The 17,102-nt window shown below is 36.5% G+C and overlaps 1 pseudogene; it reads right to left on the reverse strand.

The window, feature by feature from the left end:
- LOC109334857 overlaps positions 1-15,713 on the reverse strand; it is a 40,674-nt pseudogene extending 24,961 nt beyond the window's left edge.

Consider the following 17,102-nt stretch of genomic DNA (forward strand, 5'->3'; position numbering starts at 1 on the left):
TCTTTAAAACAAGAAGGGAGTGTCGAAGCTTATGCATAAGGATTTGAGATGTAGGGGCCTTGAAAGAAATTAACCAAGATTTCATTAAGGGTATATTCCTTAATGGTTTGAAGGAGGAGATCCGGGTAGAGGTGAGGTTGTATGAATTAGAAACCTTACCTGAGATAATCCAGAAGGCTATCCTCATTGAGCAAAAGATTTGGTAGTGACTAAAAGGACTAATCATAGTTACACCAAGTCTTTAGGTTCTTACCGGACCCATACTTATAACAAGGTAGTAACGTTGAACCCCCATTCTTCCATCACTCATCGGGAAGAAGCATCATCAGGGGGGAGTGTGGTCGGGGCTGCCAGGAGGGTTCAAGAAGTGGAAAGCTTTAGGGGTAGGCGGGATTACAAGAGGCTGACCAATGCCGAGATGAAGGAAAAAAAGAGAAAAATGGTTATATTTTAGATGTGATGAAGCTTTTACAAAGGATCCTATGTGCAAAAATGATTAGTTAAGGATGCTGCTTCTTGCTGAGGAGGAAGACAGTGATAATGAGATAGATATGGGGGAGGAATTGGAAGGGTTCAATTCTTTACAACTATCCATGTATTGTATGACCGGCTCACATTTACTAAGTCGTGGAAGGTAGGAGGAGTTCTAAAGGAGAGTCTATTAGAGATAATGATAAATTGTGGGGCTTCCCATAATTTCATCTCACACGAATTACTGGAAAGGTTGCGGTTGAAGGTTTCATTCATCCCATTGATATTCCTCCAAGATTTCTCTTTGATTTTGATAGAGCTGAACACCATGTAAACCCTTGCTTTCTCAGTTGGGAAGAACAAGGCCAAACTATCTTCTCCTAGATTCTTAATTCTATCTCTAAATCATTACAACCAAGGGTCATTGGTTGCACTTCCTCTTGCCAACTATGGGAAGAACTTCATGCCTTCTGCAATGCTCATACAAAGGGCAAAAGCATACAGTTAAGAGCTCAATTACGCATCATCTCTTAAGGTTCTAACACCATCTCAAACTAATTCTCCAAGATCAAGGTTATCACTTACTCCTTTGCATCTATAGGCACTTCCATCTCAATTGCTGAACATGTACATTGTATTCTTGATGATCTAGGAGAGGAGTTTCAAATTGTGATAACAGCCATTGAAAGTCAGATTTAACTCCCTTCATTAATGACCTTGAACAGTTCCTACTCACCTTTGAGTCAAGGCTTATCAAGAACAAACACAAGGTTGTTTCTGATGCTTTATTAGCAAACATAGCCATTGTCCTCTTGGTCCATAAGTGAAAGAATGAGGCGTGGAGTCATATTTGGGGTTGGAAGGTGACCTTTGTGGATAGCTTGGGTGGAATTGCCTTGCATTTGTAACAGACTAAGGGGACTAATTTGATAAGGGGACAATGGCTATGTTTGCTAATAAAGCATCAGAAACAACCTTGTGTTTGTTCTTGATAAGCCTTGACTCAAAGGTGAGTAGGAATTGTTCAAGGTCATTAATGGAGCATTTCAATATGACTTTCAATGGTAGTTATCACATATTGAAACTCCTCTCCTAGACTGTTAAGATTCCATCTCAAAACCGATTGGCTATGAGAGGAGTAGCCCAACAGTTATTTAAATCATTCCCGAGACAATGAGGTAGGTGTTATTTGACTTACTTTCCAACATTCCTCTCCAAATAAGCCTGTTGAACCAGGTGAAGGGTTACCTTTATTTGAATTTGAAGATGTAGAAGAAATGAGAAAGAGAGTACCGAGAGAAGAAGAATATCGAGAGGAAGAAGAAAGAAGAGTAATAGGAGAAAAGAGAATGAAAAAGTAATCTGTTATTGAATTTGTTATAATTGTTGTGTTAAAATAATAGCCACATGCTCTATTTTTATAAGAGCAGAAAACTAAACTATAATGTATCTAGACAGAAAAATGGGCCAAATACAACATGAATAGAAACAGTAAAAAGGGGCTCAGATACATTTAAGTGAAAATCAGTTATTAAAACTCAACTACTCTAATATTCCCCCTAAATTTGGAGCCACTATGATCACGTTGAGCAGTACATAAATCGGTCATATGAAGCTTATCTCAAAGAAGAAGAAATCTGGAAGTAGAGAGAGGTTTAGTGAGAATATCTGCAACTTGATTACTCTTTCTCTGACCCAAAAAAGGTCAAGCTCAATATGTTTGGTCCTGGAGTGAAGAATATGATTTCTGGAAAATAAGACATTGTTCATATTATCACAGTAAGCAACTGGAACAGAGGTCTTGAATTGAAATTTTTGAAGAAGACTTTGGATCCAGATCATTTCACTAGCAGCAAGAGTCAAACTGTGATAGTTTGCTTCAGTTGTGGACCGAGCAACTCATTCTTGTTTTCTTGACCATCAGGAAACCAAATTAGGACCTAGATAAACACATGCCCCAGAAGTAGATTTTCGATCATTAGGGTCAGAGGCCCAATCTGCATCACAGTAAGTGCGGAGAGAAAGAGGACGATGAGGAGATGTCGGTCTTAAAAGTAGATCATGAGTAATAGTTCCTTGTAGATACCGCAAAATCCGCTTTAAAGCTTTCCAGTGTTCCTCTTGAGGTTGTGAGAGAAACTGACAAATCTTACTAATACTATAAGAAATCTCTGGTCTGGTGATCGTGATGTATTGTAAGGCCCCAGCAAGAGACCGATACAATTTTCCATCCTCTAAGAAATTGCTCCAGTAAGCTTGCATCCTCCAACCATAGCTGTAGGTAGACTTTTCATATTATCCATATGAAATTTTTGTAGTAAGTCCTTGATGTATTTAGATTGAGTAAGAAGAAGAGACCCGTTCTGAAGTTTTTGAATTTCAATACCCAAAAAATAATCCAAAGCACCAAGATCTTTAAGAGCAAAGGCAAGATTCATCTTTTTAATAAGTTGCTTAATCAAAGGAGGAGAAGTGCCTGTGATTATGATATCATCAATATAGCACAACACAAATAATTTGTGTGTAGAAGTAGTTAAGAGAAATAGAGAGTGATCACAGCTGCACTTTTGGAATCCAAAGGATAACAGAGTTCCTGCTAGTTTATCAAACCATGCCCTGAGAGCTTGTTTGAGACCATAAATAGCTTTGTTCAACTTGCAAACTAAAGTGCTATCTGAGGTCTTGAACCCCTCTGGTTGTTGCATGTAAACAACCTCCTCAAGAACTCCATTAAGAAAAGCATTATTGACATCAATTTGTTGAACGTCCCATTCAAAGGTTAGAGCTAAGGTTAACACTACCCTAATAGAGACTGGTCTTACAACTAGAGAAAATGTCTCATTATAGTCAAACCCAGGTTTTTGATGAAACCCTTTAGCCACCAACCGAGCTTTGTATTTATTAATGGTACCATCAGGATTCTCTTTGACCTTGAACACCCATTTGCATCCAATAGCTTCTCTATCCTCAAGTAAAGGAACCAAACTCCAAGTGTCATTTTTTATTAAAGCATCAAATTCTGTTTCCATAGCATTTCGCTACTCAGGAAGAGATAAGGCAATCTTTGCTGATTTCAGCTCAACAAAGGCAGTAAGAGTACTAGGAGATGTCAAAGTTATAGAGTGAATGGTTTTTGACCGAGTAAGCATCGGGTGAGAATTAACAGACAACATAGATACACATTACTACTAGATTGGTGGTTGGATGTGGGTATGGAAGAAACAGTGTAAGGAAACTTGGTCTCGTTGAAAACAACATCACGAGAAACGTACATCCTATCCTTAGAAGATAGACACTTGTATCCTTTGTGATGTGAAGAATATCCTAGAAAAGTACACTCTTCTGACCTATTCTGTAATTTGTGTTTAGCATAAGGTCTTAAACAAGGAAAACATGCGCAACCAAAAACTTAGAAAAGTGTAGTCAGGAGGGGATTTGTATAGACACGTGTAAGGAACATTATCCTTAATAGACTGACTGAGAATTCTGTTGATGAGATAGAAAGCAGTATCAAAAGCATACTCCCAATATTTTAAGGGAAGAGAAGCTTGGGCAAGCAATGTCAACCTCATTTCAATAATATGCCGATGTTTCCTTTCGACTATCCCATTTTGATGATGAGTGTGGGGACAAACGATATGATTTACTTAAAGTACAAGCACTACAAAAAACAGTGTTGTTTTTATTTATGAGAGGAAGTTTACAATGTTTTAAAATATGTTGAACAACCTCTTTATTCGGATGACCTAGCCAGGAATGTCATAACAACCTAGAGTTTGTATATGTGGAAGAAACGGAAGAATTACAACACGAAGGTACATTAGGACCCAGTGTTCCCTCTAGAAGTAAGGTATAATCAACCTGAGATTTTACACAACAATAGTGAGAATGAAATTCAAAATAAACAGAATTGTCTTTGGCAAATTGACTAACACTAACAAGGTTCTTGGTTATAGAAGGAACCAGGATTAATTTTGGAGAGTGAGGACACGTGAGGGAATGTAAGGGGAGTTAAACTCTGATGTATCAATACCTGTAATAGGAGCCCCATAACCATTACCCATAAAAATGTTGGCAGATCCGGATAGGCCAGCATAGTGCATCAAATTTGGCGAATCAGCAGCCATGTGATGTGTGGCTCCAGAATCAGGATACCACAACTGAGAATTATAAGCTTGAGGCTCAATAGCAACCGGATGATGTTGGGGGTTGGGCTGCCCATTTGCAGGATGAAAGGAATCACAATAGGATTGAGCCGGTGACAAAGGCATTGGCCCTAAAACAGAGGGCTGATGATATCCCAGGTGCAACATGGAGAAGCATTGTTACTATAAGGTCCTGAATACTTATGCTGAAAGTGTGAGGGAGCATAGTGAGTTGAAGCAGGACGAACAACCTGAGCAGGGGAAGCATACTGAACAGGAGAAGCAGGAACTTGAGACTGCAATACTATATCAAACCGATACCAGCATTGCAAAGCTTCATGACCAGGTTTAGAACAAAGCTGGCAGCGAACAGTACTATGACCATGTCCTGGACGATACCCCATGCCATGTCCAAAATAGCCTTCGCGTCCTCTACTAGTATGAGGAGTCCCGGACTGATACTCAGTAGCAGAAAACTGATATCCAGCATGTGAACCTTACATCATTTTCGAAGGAAAATAACCAAGATTCCGAGACTGTTGATGTGCGGCATTAGAAAAATGATTTTTGAGAGAAGAATTAGCAACATTAACCGGAAAGACCTCATTAGTAGGAGGATGAATTCTCTCCAAATAAGTCTCATGAGCCATGAGAAGAGACTCAAGTTGAATAAACGAGCAAGACTCAGTTCTATTATTGATAGTGGTGACAAAAGATTCATACTCTGAAGGAAGACCTTCAAGCACTAAAAGAACCTGTTCACGACCAGAAATTACCTCACCAACTGCAGCAAGAGAGTGAATCCACGCCTTTACACGGGATATGAATTCAGTAACAGTATGAGTTCCTTTCTTATTGGTGCGAAGCTCAGAGAGAAGAAGTTGGCTTCGAGCACGAATCGAAGAATCGAAGAATGTATGAACCTCATCCCAAATCTACCAGGCGTACTTGAGCCCTAGAACTCATGATTGAACCGATTCAGAAAGCGATTGAAGCAACCACGAGACCAAATGTTGGTCTTGTTCCTCCCATTGAAGAAAGGCGGGATTCAACCTATGAAGTTCACGGTCTTCTTCTGAAAGAAAACGAAGAGGAATCTGAGGATTTACAACAAACCTTTCAAGCTGATGCGAAGCTAAAACGGCTTCAACCTGTTGCTTCCATATGAAATAATTTTTCTCTGAATGCTTGGCTGAAACATTGTGAGAAAAAGTGACCGTTGTCGGAGGAACCACCATCGTAGGTCGAGGATAAAGAGAAGGCGACGTCAGCAGAAAAGAATCCATGGAGCTTTAGGATCTATAATCTCTTGATACCATATTTGAATTTGAAGATGTAGAAGAAATGAGAAAGAGAGTACTGAGAGAAGAAGAATATTGAGAGGAAGAAGAAAGAAGAGTAATAGGAGAGAGAGATAGAGAGAGAGAGAAAAGAGAATGAAAAAGTAATCTGTTATTGAATTTGTTATATTATTGTGTTAAAATAATAGCCACATGCTCTATTTTTATAAGAGCAGAAAACTAAACTATAATGTATCTAGACAGAAAAATGAGCCAGATACAATATGAATAGAAACAGTAAAAAGGGGCCCAGATACATTTTAAGTGAAAATCAGTTACTAAAACTCAACTACTTTAATAACCTTTGACCTATAACTAAAGGGTATCTTTTGGCCCATGACATCGGAAAGAAGTTGGGCTCTAGCTCATATACCATGTTAAGGTTCCATCTCAAAACCAATTGGTTATGAGAGGAGTAGCCCAACATGTATTTAAATCATTCACGAGATAATGAGGTAAGCGACATGAGACTTACTTTCAAACATAGACCATGAAGAATACAATCTCTATGTTCAACAATTGAGATGGGAGTGCCCATAAATGCAAGGGAGTCAGTGATAACCTTGATCTTGGAGAAATAGTTTGAGATGGTGTTAGAACCTTAAGAGATGGTGCGTAATTGAGCTCTTACTACTTCTGGCCTTTGTATGAGCATTGCAGAAGGCATGAAGTTCATCCCATAGTTGGCAAGAGGAAGTGCAACCAATGACCCTTGGTTGTAAAGATTTAGAGATAGAATTAAGAATCTAGGAGAAGACAGTTTGGCCTTGTTCTTCCCAATTGAGAAGGCTAGGGTTTACATGGTGTTGATCTCTATCAAATTCAGAAGGAAACCTTGGAGGAATATCAATTGGATAAATGAAACAAATGGCCATGTTGGATTTGAGAACAGCAAGTATGAATTGGCTCCAAGTTAGGTAATTTTTCTCACTTAGCTTGGTGGAAGGAATGGGAAGAGAAAGTGAAGGAGAAAAAGCTCTAAGAGGAGTAGCAGAAGCATGAGGTGGTGGAGGGGAAGAAAGATCTGAGGCAATGGCCATTAATGCGAATGATACCATGTAAAATGATAAAAGGAAAAGAATTTTTGAAGAGAATAAAACTGAATTGAATTTTGAATTGTATAGTTTTATTGAACAATTTAATTGATTTAGAATGAAAGAGCTTATCCCTAGCAGAGGGAAAGCTTTGAAAGCCAACAACTGAAGGAGGTGATGTAACAAACAAGTAAGCTCCTCTAACTAACTGAAAACAATAACTTCCTTATGCAGTTACACAACTAATCTGCTAGTTGTCTATGACAACTGCCACAACAGTTAGAAACTAATCTAACTCTAACTAAATTAAGCTAACTCAATAAATTCAAGTCTTATTCTCTAATAAAATTGGACGCTGTTAATTTTTTTACAACACATCCCACGAAATCTTGACTGTTGTCCACCAAATGCACCCAGATATTGAGAATGTTTCTCAATTGTTTGAAGTCTGTTGTGCCTTAAAGAACACAAAACAGGGTAATAAGTCAGTCACTGAATACTTCAATGCACTCTGAGTTGTGGCAGGAGCTTGACTTGTCCCATACTATTGCATGGCATTGTGTCGCATATGATAAGTTGTTTCTCGCAATGCAAGAGAAAGAACGTGTTTTGCATAGTTTAGAGGGCCTAAATGTTGATTTGGATGATGTCAGATGTCATATTTTGGATACCAATCCTCTTCCGATTGTCAATGAGGTGTTTGCCATTGTCTGTCCTAAAGAGAGTCGCAAACGTGTTATGTTGCCTCTAACAAAGACCCTGATATGGATACTATTGTCCAAGGTTCTGCCTTAGCTGCCAACCATCCTAACAACCCCAAAGAATATCCTGGGAAGCAACTTCTCGAGAACCAAAAGGATCGTTTATGGTATGTGCGCTACAACAAACCATACCATGCCAAAGAAACATGTTGGGACCTTCATGGAAAGCCTATTGATGGGAAAACTCAGAGTCAAAGACGCCCCATAACTGCTTATGTTACAAAAGCTCAATTTTTGCAATGCCAACATCATGCCAAATAGGAGGTGCTGAAAACATTTCTTCAATCCAATAAGGACACTCCTAGATCCAATGCTCTTATGACTAGTAAAGGTACAATAAGTCATTTAACATCTCTTTTATCCTATTCCTACCAAGGTCTCCATGATGATTGGATTGTGGATTCCGGTGCATCCTACCATGTGTGGTTTTTTAGATGGCTTCTCTAACTATCGACCTTGTCATGAAGACATCAATATTACTATTGTAGATGGGTCCTTATGTAAAGTTGTAGGCTGGGGTGATATCATGGTGTTTGGGGTACCATTAAGTCTGTTCTTTTATGTTCCTAAATTATATTGCAATTTAATTTATGTTCATAAATTGGCAAAGGACGTAAATTGTTGAATAACTTTCCTTCATTCCCACTTCCAATTTCAGGATTTACCATTGGGGAGGATGATTGGCAACGCTAGAGAGAACAATGCCATGTACTATCTATCCAATGATGGTTTTATCAAGTCCCTCTATTCCTATATGTCTACAAGTTGTTTCTAATGTTCTTCTCCTACACCTGCAATTAGACCATCCTAGCTTTCCTTATCCAAAATATATATGTACCCAAATTTGTTTATAAATAAAGACCCATGTTCTTTTCATTGTGGCCATTGTGTTTTGGCAAAACAATCACGTTCTCACTATCCATCTCGCCCTTATAAAAAATGGTGGTTTGTTATGTTCATTGATGATCACACTCAACTTTGTTGGGTATAGTTAATGGGGGATAAGTCTGAGGTTCCTAAGCTTTTTGAACAATTCCATCAACTTATAAAAAATGATTTTCAGTCCTCTATCCATATTCTTCGCATTGACAATGGGAAAATATTTTTCTCAAGCTTGTACCACTTACCTTCAAGAATATGGTTATCTTCCAGGGGGGGGGTAGAGCGCAAAATTCGTAATCTACTAGAAGTTGCTCAGTCTCTAACAATCACAAGTAATATCCCTCATTCCTTTTGGGGAGAGCCTGTTTTAACTTCAGCCTACCTTATTAATCGCTTACCATCCAAAGTTATCAAAGTTTAGGACTCCACTAAGTGTTCTACTCCTTGTCTTCCCTAACACTCATATTCATAATTCTCTTCCTCTTCTGGTTTTTGAGTGTTATTAGAGAATAGTGAGAAGTTTAATAACATTTAGGCATTAGTTATAGTTTGAGGAGAATAGGCTTCGGACTAGCTAATTCTTAGGAATTTTGATTTTATTCCCTCCTATGTATTGTAACTTCTCATCTGAAACTAGCAGAGAATGAGATACAATCTTTCTCATATTTTTTTCACAAAGAAACATATATGCACAAATAAGCATAATTCACAATTTCTTAAATAGAGGCTTAACAAACAAACCTTGTCAGCCAACCGTTGTACTGGAGTTTCCCTACTTTGTGCCTCCTCAACTAGACGAACAATGTCTCCCATAGCAGTTTCACCACCTGGTCTCCGCACTTCAATTGTAAGAGTTCCATTAAGATTTATACTTCCAGCTGCAACCTCACTCTGCAGATAGAAACCCATCAATTAGAGTAACTTCAAACAATTGCCTAGTACGGCTATAGGTACAGAACTGCGAATGGGTCAATCATATATCCACATAAAATGGAGTCCATCTGTTAACATGAACATACAATGTGTCCATTAACAACAAAATAGTTTTCCTGCCTATTGATAAATCACAGTGCACAGATAAAATTAGAACCATTGTTTAAAGGAACCAACAATACCTAAAGCTGTATCAGAAACAAAATAAATCTCCAATTATAACATAATCTGTCAAGATAGAATGGTACCCCAGGTAGTTTTGTTACTGGAAGTGGCTCCCCAGTGAAACTTGATTCATCTACAGTGCTTCTACCAGCTCGGACAACTCCATCTGCTGGAATACGGTCCTAGAACATAGGAACATATAAATTAAAAGAAATAGCAAAGTGGCTATGACAAATATGTTATGCATGTCAATTATCAAAATCTTAAGCAGGTCAAACGTCAAATTGGCAAAGGTTTTGCAGCACAAACAGCACCATACTTGTACGAATTTAGAGACAATGTGATTAGAAGGGTAATCCCTCTCTCCTCACTTGTGGACATAAAGCACATCCTATTATCATCATTTCTTTTTCTTCCACAGATAGAAGTTAACATAGAGAGGATAAGAAATCCTCATGAAAACAATAATAAAAAATTGAAGCTTCTTATGGTACCAATGATGGGGTGAAGGAGCTAACAGTTGTATATGATAAATGCAGATTCTGATATTACTCACTCCAGGTAAAACAATAATCTGATCTCCAACAGAAAGACTGTCAGATGGAACTTCAACAATTGAGCCAACTTCTGTTTCCCCATTGTTAACTAGAAGGCGAGCTTTTGATGGCAGCATACTAAGAAGCCCTGTCATATCACTGGTTGCTTTAATTTTAGCTCTCTGTTCAAGATTACTTCCTAACAAGACAAATGCAATTAACATAATTGGTTCCTCGAAGAAAGCCTTCCAACCCTGCATAAAAAGTACTATTCAACACAACTAAACATATAGGTTGTCATAGCATGTCCAGTTTCATAATAAAAAGGAAACAAATATCTTTCTAGCTTCTGATTAATGTCACATGAAAGCACACAAGGAAGATCTAACCAACAGTTGGATTTCATTCTTGTTTGCAAAATGAGAGAGAGCTATGGGTAATTATCACAGTTTCTTTTATAAGATTAATAGAACAAGGAAGATCTAACCAACAGTTGGATTTCATTCTTGTTTGCAAAATGAGAGAGAGCTATGGGTAATTATCACAGTTTCTTTCATAAGATTAATAGAACACTATCCCATCGAAGTAGATAATTACGCATATAAATTATAGACTAAGTCACATCCACCATTCTTTAATCTTGAACTTGTTTTTTGGTACTTCCAAGGGTATCCCCTCACCCTTTTGGATAATGAACTAATACCTTTAACTGAAAAGAAAAAGAAAAACTATATCCAGTGTTGTGATGTATGTTGTAATTGAAACAAATAGGCTAGATATTAATAATGTGTGAACTAGGGGTATTCATAAAACCAGACCAAACCAATGAAATGGGTTTTTGGTTTACAAAAAAGTAATGCATGGTTTGGTTCAAATTTTCGGATTCAGTCCAAACCACACCACAAATGTTATTAAGTTTCTATCGCTGTTAGCATATGAACAGAAAAAGCTTTTGTCTTGTATTGCATTTTTTATAGTGGCTGACTTTCATGATTTTCCTATGTGTTGGCTACCATCTTATTACTAGCACTGCTTATCGGGTAGCTATTAATTTGTTACTACTACTGTGAAAAACTATGACTTGTAAATTACTCAGTTCATGTTCTGAACTACATTTTACCTCCTAAATCCTGTAAGGAGTAACTGAATCATAACACCTGTAGTTTGGTTTGGTTGGTTACATAAACTCCTACAGTTCACGTTGGTTTATCAAAATCACAAAGTGCTGAGGTCAGATTGGTTAGAATTTGTGCCAGAATCGAATGAAACTGGACTTTAACCGCACGGACTATGAAGGAATTGACTATTATTTCTTTATTTATGCCAACGACAAAATACAATCGATTAGATCAAAGTAACTGACTCTATCAAAGTGACGATAACTACACACAAGGAGTATTAAGAGATCAAAGAGAGTATTAAGCTAAATCCAGCAAAAAACTAGAAGAGAATTTATGTCTTACTAATCTGTGAATTGTTAGTAACCTTGAAAACTAAGAGACATAGCAATCATAAAATTGACATAGCTTCAGTCATAATTAAATGCCTCACAGTATAGTCAGCAACATATGGAATTTGAGTTTTATATTTTTCTTTAATTTTTCCAAGGTTGTAACTGAAGTTACCAAATATAGTCAGCAACTAAATGAATTCAAAATTACAGGTTGCTGATAACAAACTTTAAAAAGACACTTTACCAATTTTGGCAGAAATGCAGCAAATGAACTGACTGTAAATGATGATAAGGCCCCAAGAGCAACTAAGGTGTTCATGTTTGGAGCCCTTTTAAGAAGACTTTTCAAACCATCAAGGATAAGTTGACGGCCAGGACCAAGCAACGTAAACAATGACAACGACATATGGAATCCAGTGGAATGAAATGCATGGATCCATGGTGCCTTCGCTGCAAAGAAATGAGAGAGATGGCCAACAAGACAGACAGCACATAGTGCCCAAGAAACAGCTAGCTCACGACCTTAGAACAGCATAAGAAAAAGTAAGGAAGCAAATCAATTACACTCCAGAGACAAAGCAGATGAATCATCAAAGAACCACTCAGGTATATCATAATTCATAAGTATGCTCTTATTGATTTTTTAGAAAGATCTAATAAGATGCTTACCACTTTCTCTTAATTGTTTATGCTTTTCCTCCATCTTCCTTTGAAAAATTTGGAAGAAATTTTCTCTTACTGAATCTGCACTATTGAAACAGTGGAATTGTCAAGCAATCAAACACATCAATGGAGAAAGCTGGTGTGATTTTAACACTCCACAGTCATAAGCTTCAACTTCGCAAAAGAATTGTGTTCATGACGAAAATTGTCACTTGAACATAGAGATAACATTTAAATATGACAAACATCAGATGGAAATACTATAACTGGATTTGCCAGAATCTTTTTAGGGAAAATTACCACAAACGAGTTCTTGATGAAAGTATTTCATGTTTAGGAAAATTAACTGCTCATCTGATAATGATGCTTAGAGTAGTTAATAAATAGGAAGTAATCACTCATCAGCTTAATTAACCACCCAAGAGGTTACTTATTCCTAGACTGGAAATATTTGACCAAGAATTCCTGAAAAAACACTCACGAGGCAGAGTAAGTTCTAATTCCAATAAGGTCTCCATGGCAACACATCTTGCAGAAAAAGGTAATCTCCAAAATATATACAGAAGAATGACGGGCTAGCAATTAAACAAGTAAAAGGTGGTGACGTTCATTCAATTTAAGGTATAAGTAACTTGTAGCAGATAATCTACGCTTCCTGGTTAATTTCTAAATTGGTCTGCATATTGGTCATTAGTAGGAGGTGACAAATAAGGGGAATATCATCTATAAATAGAGAAAAATATATTTAAGCTTCAAGCCATAAAAGCAGAAAAGCTTGAATCATCTTAATCTCCACCATACCTTATAAAGAGAAATCAATGAGGGGTAGGAAAAACATATTATGACAGGAGAAGAAAATACATGTGACCATGATAAATGCATTGAAATTTTATTACACTGTAGTGGGTAAAAATAAAATACAGCAGCTCTGAACGTTTGTTTGGCATACAACTATATGTTCCCCACCTATCATACATAAAAACAAAGCACAACTAACTGCAATTCATAAGAGTCCTCCAAAATTTTCAAAACTAAAGGATTACTACTTTTAGATTCAACATCAGCAAACTCTTCAACATGCAAGGTCGCCTGAACACAGATGTATCTCCAATATCCACCACAAGAAGCCACAGGTCACAGATACTCACCTACTGAAGGGAGAAATTATAACATCAATGATGGTTTCTAAACTATCCTTAAGATCTAAGAAAGGTGGATATCATACTTGAAAACAGTTTAGTGAAATAAAAGGTATCATGGTGAACTCAGAACCTCGTGAATTGGGGACATACCATCAACTCCAAACAACCACTCTAGTGCATTTATATGGTGAATGAAATAACTGCTTCAGTTGCTATCTTTATCACCTGCCACTTAACCAACCAAGCTTCATGTAAATCAAATGAACTCTAAAACATAGATAACATCTAAAAGCTCATTTGAAGCAATGACTGCATCGACAACTAGATGAGTAAATGTGTCCAATATCATATGTTACATCCATCTGACAATTCAAAGGTACCTCCAAGCTTAAGAATCATACTTCAGAAAGGGAGTTGTTTTTGTTGTTCCCAAATCCCAATTGAAGTTTTCTACATAATACGCTTGCACTATAACCACTAAACAACCAATTTACTTTAACAACTCAAACAGTAAAAGAAGTGCAATTACTAAGATGGATGGGCATTGGTGTAAACAGATAACATAATATAAGGATGGAAAAGAAGAATAATCAACCAAACAGACAATTGTTATGAAAATTATGCAGGTAGCAATATTAAAGGTAAAAGCCACTGTTTGAGCCAATGATGGTTGGCTCAACTGGTATGAGTACACTGTGTTGACTCAATCAAAGGTATTTATATGGTTCAACTTCTAAGCCCTTATGCCCATCCTTCATTGGAAGGTCACCAGTAAGTGCCATGATATCTCCTCAACAACAAAAAAAGTACTTTGTTGATGAACTTGAAAATATACCTCGAAGGGTAGACTTAAAACCACAGCCAGTTAAATGCTCTGCAAGTTCCTCTCCTAATTGCTTTTTCCAATTTGGTGCAGTCTTTGCTTCAGATACAGGCCAAACTATTGCTGTCTCTGTTGTTAGATTTACACTAGCTGATGATACTTGTGGCTGTCCATTGACATAAAATTAAAGAACCTTGATTTATATTACCAAAAAGTTAAAAATAAAACTATATATGCTCACACATCTAAAGAAGATATAAACTTTGTTTACCTCATACTTTTTTCATTGATTTTTTCCTTTATTACATCTTTTTGTTCAGAAAATATGACATGCAACCAAACTAGGATGCCAATTTTACTCTTCCCCACAAATAATTTCTTTGTTTACCTGTTTTTTATTTTTTGGAATCAATATATATAAAAAAGTAAATTCAAATTAAGAATTCCCACTTCTCAACAGTAAACTACCATATTGCCTTTAAATCTCTCAGCAAAAATTTTTCACCTCGGTTGCTAATTATCTCGAAGAACATGCACAGACTTAAGGAAATTATAAAAATATGATGAGGTCATAATTATCCAGTTTCAATAACTAACTATACAAACTTAGCAGAAAATAATCAACATTAAATTGGACATATAAGAACCCCTATCATCTTAGTAATTGAAGCATCTAAAGCAAATCAAATACAAAATTTGAACAACTTACTTGACTTTCCAGGATCCTTTTCACATTCGCTGCGCATCCACCACACACCATTCCCTATCATACACACACAGAAACACAGAACTATACTGTATTAACAAAGAAGAAAAAGAATAACGCAATGAAACTTCGCAGAGAAAGAAGAGTTTCACACACCGAAACATCTAAAATAATAACATCCGCTGAAACTGCTGAAAGATCCTGAGCCGCCGCGTCTACAACCAATTTACCACTACTATCTCCATACTCCCCGCCAGAACCACCACCACCGCCGCCGCTTCCGCCGGAAGCTCCATCGCCGCCATTTCCTCCGCCGGTAGAAGAAGCAAAGGAAGCGTCGGAACTTGAAACGCACCGCAGACGACACGGCGTTCGTCGGAGAAGTGAACTGAAAGCACAGAGCGAGCGTGACGACGAAACAGAAGCGAAGGAAGTGGATATGCAGCGAGAGCTGTTGTTGTAAGAAGCAACAACGTATTTGAGGTTGTTGCGGCGGCGGAGGAGGAGGTTGTGAGGAGGTGCGGTAAAGTGGCGGTGGAGAGATTTGAGAAACGGCATTTGCGCCGTCGTGGTGACGGTTAGAGTAGAATCCATTGGGTTGGTGAAAGGCGTAGAGTATAGTTGTGTGTAATCATTTTATTATCTTCTTAGTTCTTATATCTATGGCTGAGCTGCGATTTTCAGAATTTTTTATTGATCTTGACTTTCATTGCCGGGGTTGTTAAACGTTTTATTCATGTTACCCTCCCTTCCTATTCTTAAACGTTTTATTAGTGTATCCATTAACAAATTAAAAAAATCTATCCACATTGTGTATTTTATGAAGATTAATATTTTAAATTTATTTACTAATTCAAATTAGATTTTTATAAAATGAAAACTAGATATGGAATATATATATTTTAACTTATTATTAGTGAAGTAAGTAGATTTCTTCCCAAATTAGATTGTATTGAATTTAGTATGGCGTTCTACTAATGTAAAGTTTTACTAGAGACCAAAATAAAATTTAAGTATTTGATTTTTATGAGCGATACTTACTAAAAAATATAATTATACATACCTGAAAATAAATATTTTCTTATTCAGGATAAGCTATGTTATACCAAAAAAATAGTATTTTTTTTAATATGACTTTTATGTCTCTACTTGTTCCTTTTAAGTAAATTAAGAGGTGTTAAGTAAGAATAAACTCAGAAAATGATTATTAATATTCGCATGAAATTCTAAATGACATGAGGTACATTTTTGAAAAATGGACATATAAATAGGAACGGCGTCAGTAGTCCAAGGATATTATTGTTTAAGATGTAAAAAAAACCATTATTAACAACTAAATAATCTATTATTTCTTGAATTGCGAAAACACCATTTTTCACTGTAAAATTTATTTGTTTGTTCTCTTCCTTAAACAATGTCTTTACATTATTTATTAACATTGTCCTTACTTTAAATATGATTTTCAGCAATGATCTAACTTTATTCTTACAAGTATAGTTACTATATAATAGTATATAAAGTACCTTTCTAGTTGTTTATGTGAATGTATTAGAGTTCATATTCTAAAATACAAAGTTTAAACATAAATACAAATCTTAGAAACGAACTCAAGCATGTATGTATTATACAAAGAATAATTTACCTTATCTACCATAAAATGAAGTAAAAGTTACTTGAATATGCTTCCCTTCTTTTGATTATTTCTGCAAACCTCTCTACAAGATAAGTAGTTATCTATAGTTTTTTGTGGTTTGGTGTTCATGCCAAACCAATTAAAAATTGACCGTATACATGTTTTTCTCCTAAAAATTTGAAAAAACCATAATGAGTGTTCAGTTCATTATTAGTTAGTTGTTTTAGTGGTTGTAAAAGGAATTCACCATTCACAAATTACAAATATATTAATTTGGGATACACAAACATTGGTATAAGCCTATCTTTTGTAGTGTTTATAATATAGAACTAGCGGTGTAACCCGTGCACTTGCACGTGTCATTTTTTTGTTTATGCATAATGCACAAATAATATACATGTATTTTATAACGTTG

The sequence above is a fragment of the Lupinus angustifolius genome, chromosome LG02 (genome assembly GCF_001865875.1).
Source record: "Lupinus angustifolius cultivar Tanjil chromosome LG02, LupAngTanjil_v1.0, whole genome shotgun sequence".
NCBI lineage: Eukaryota > Viridiplantae > Streptophyta > Magnoliopsida > Fabales > Fabaceae > Lupinus > Lupinus angustifolius.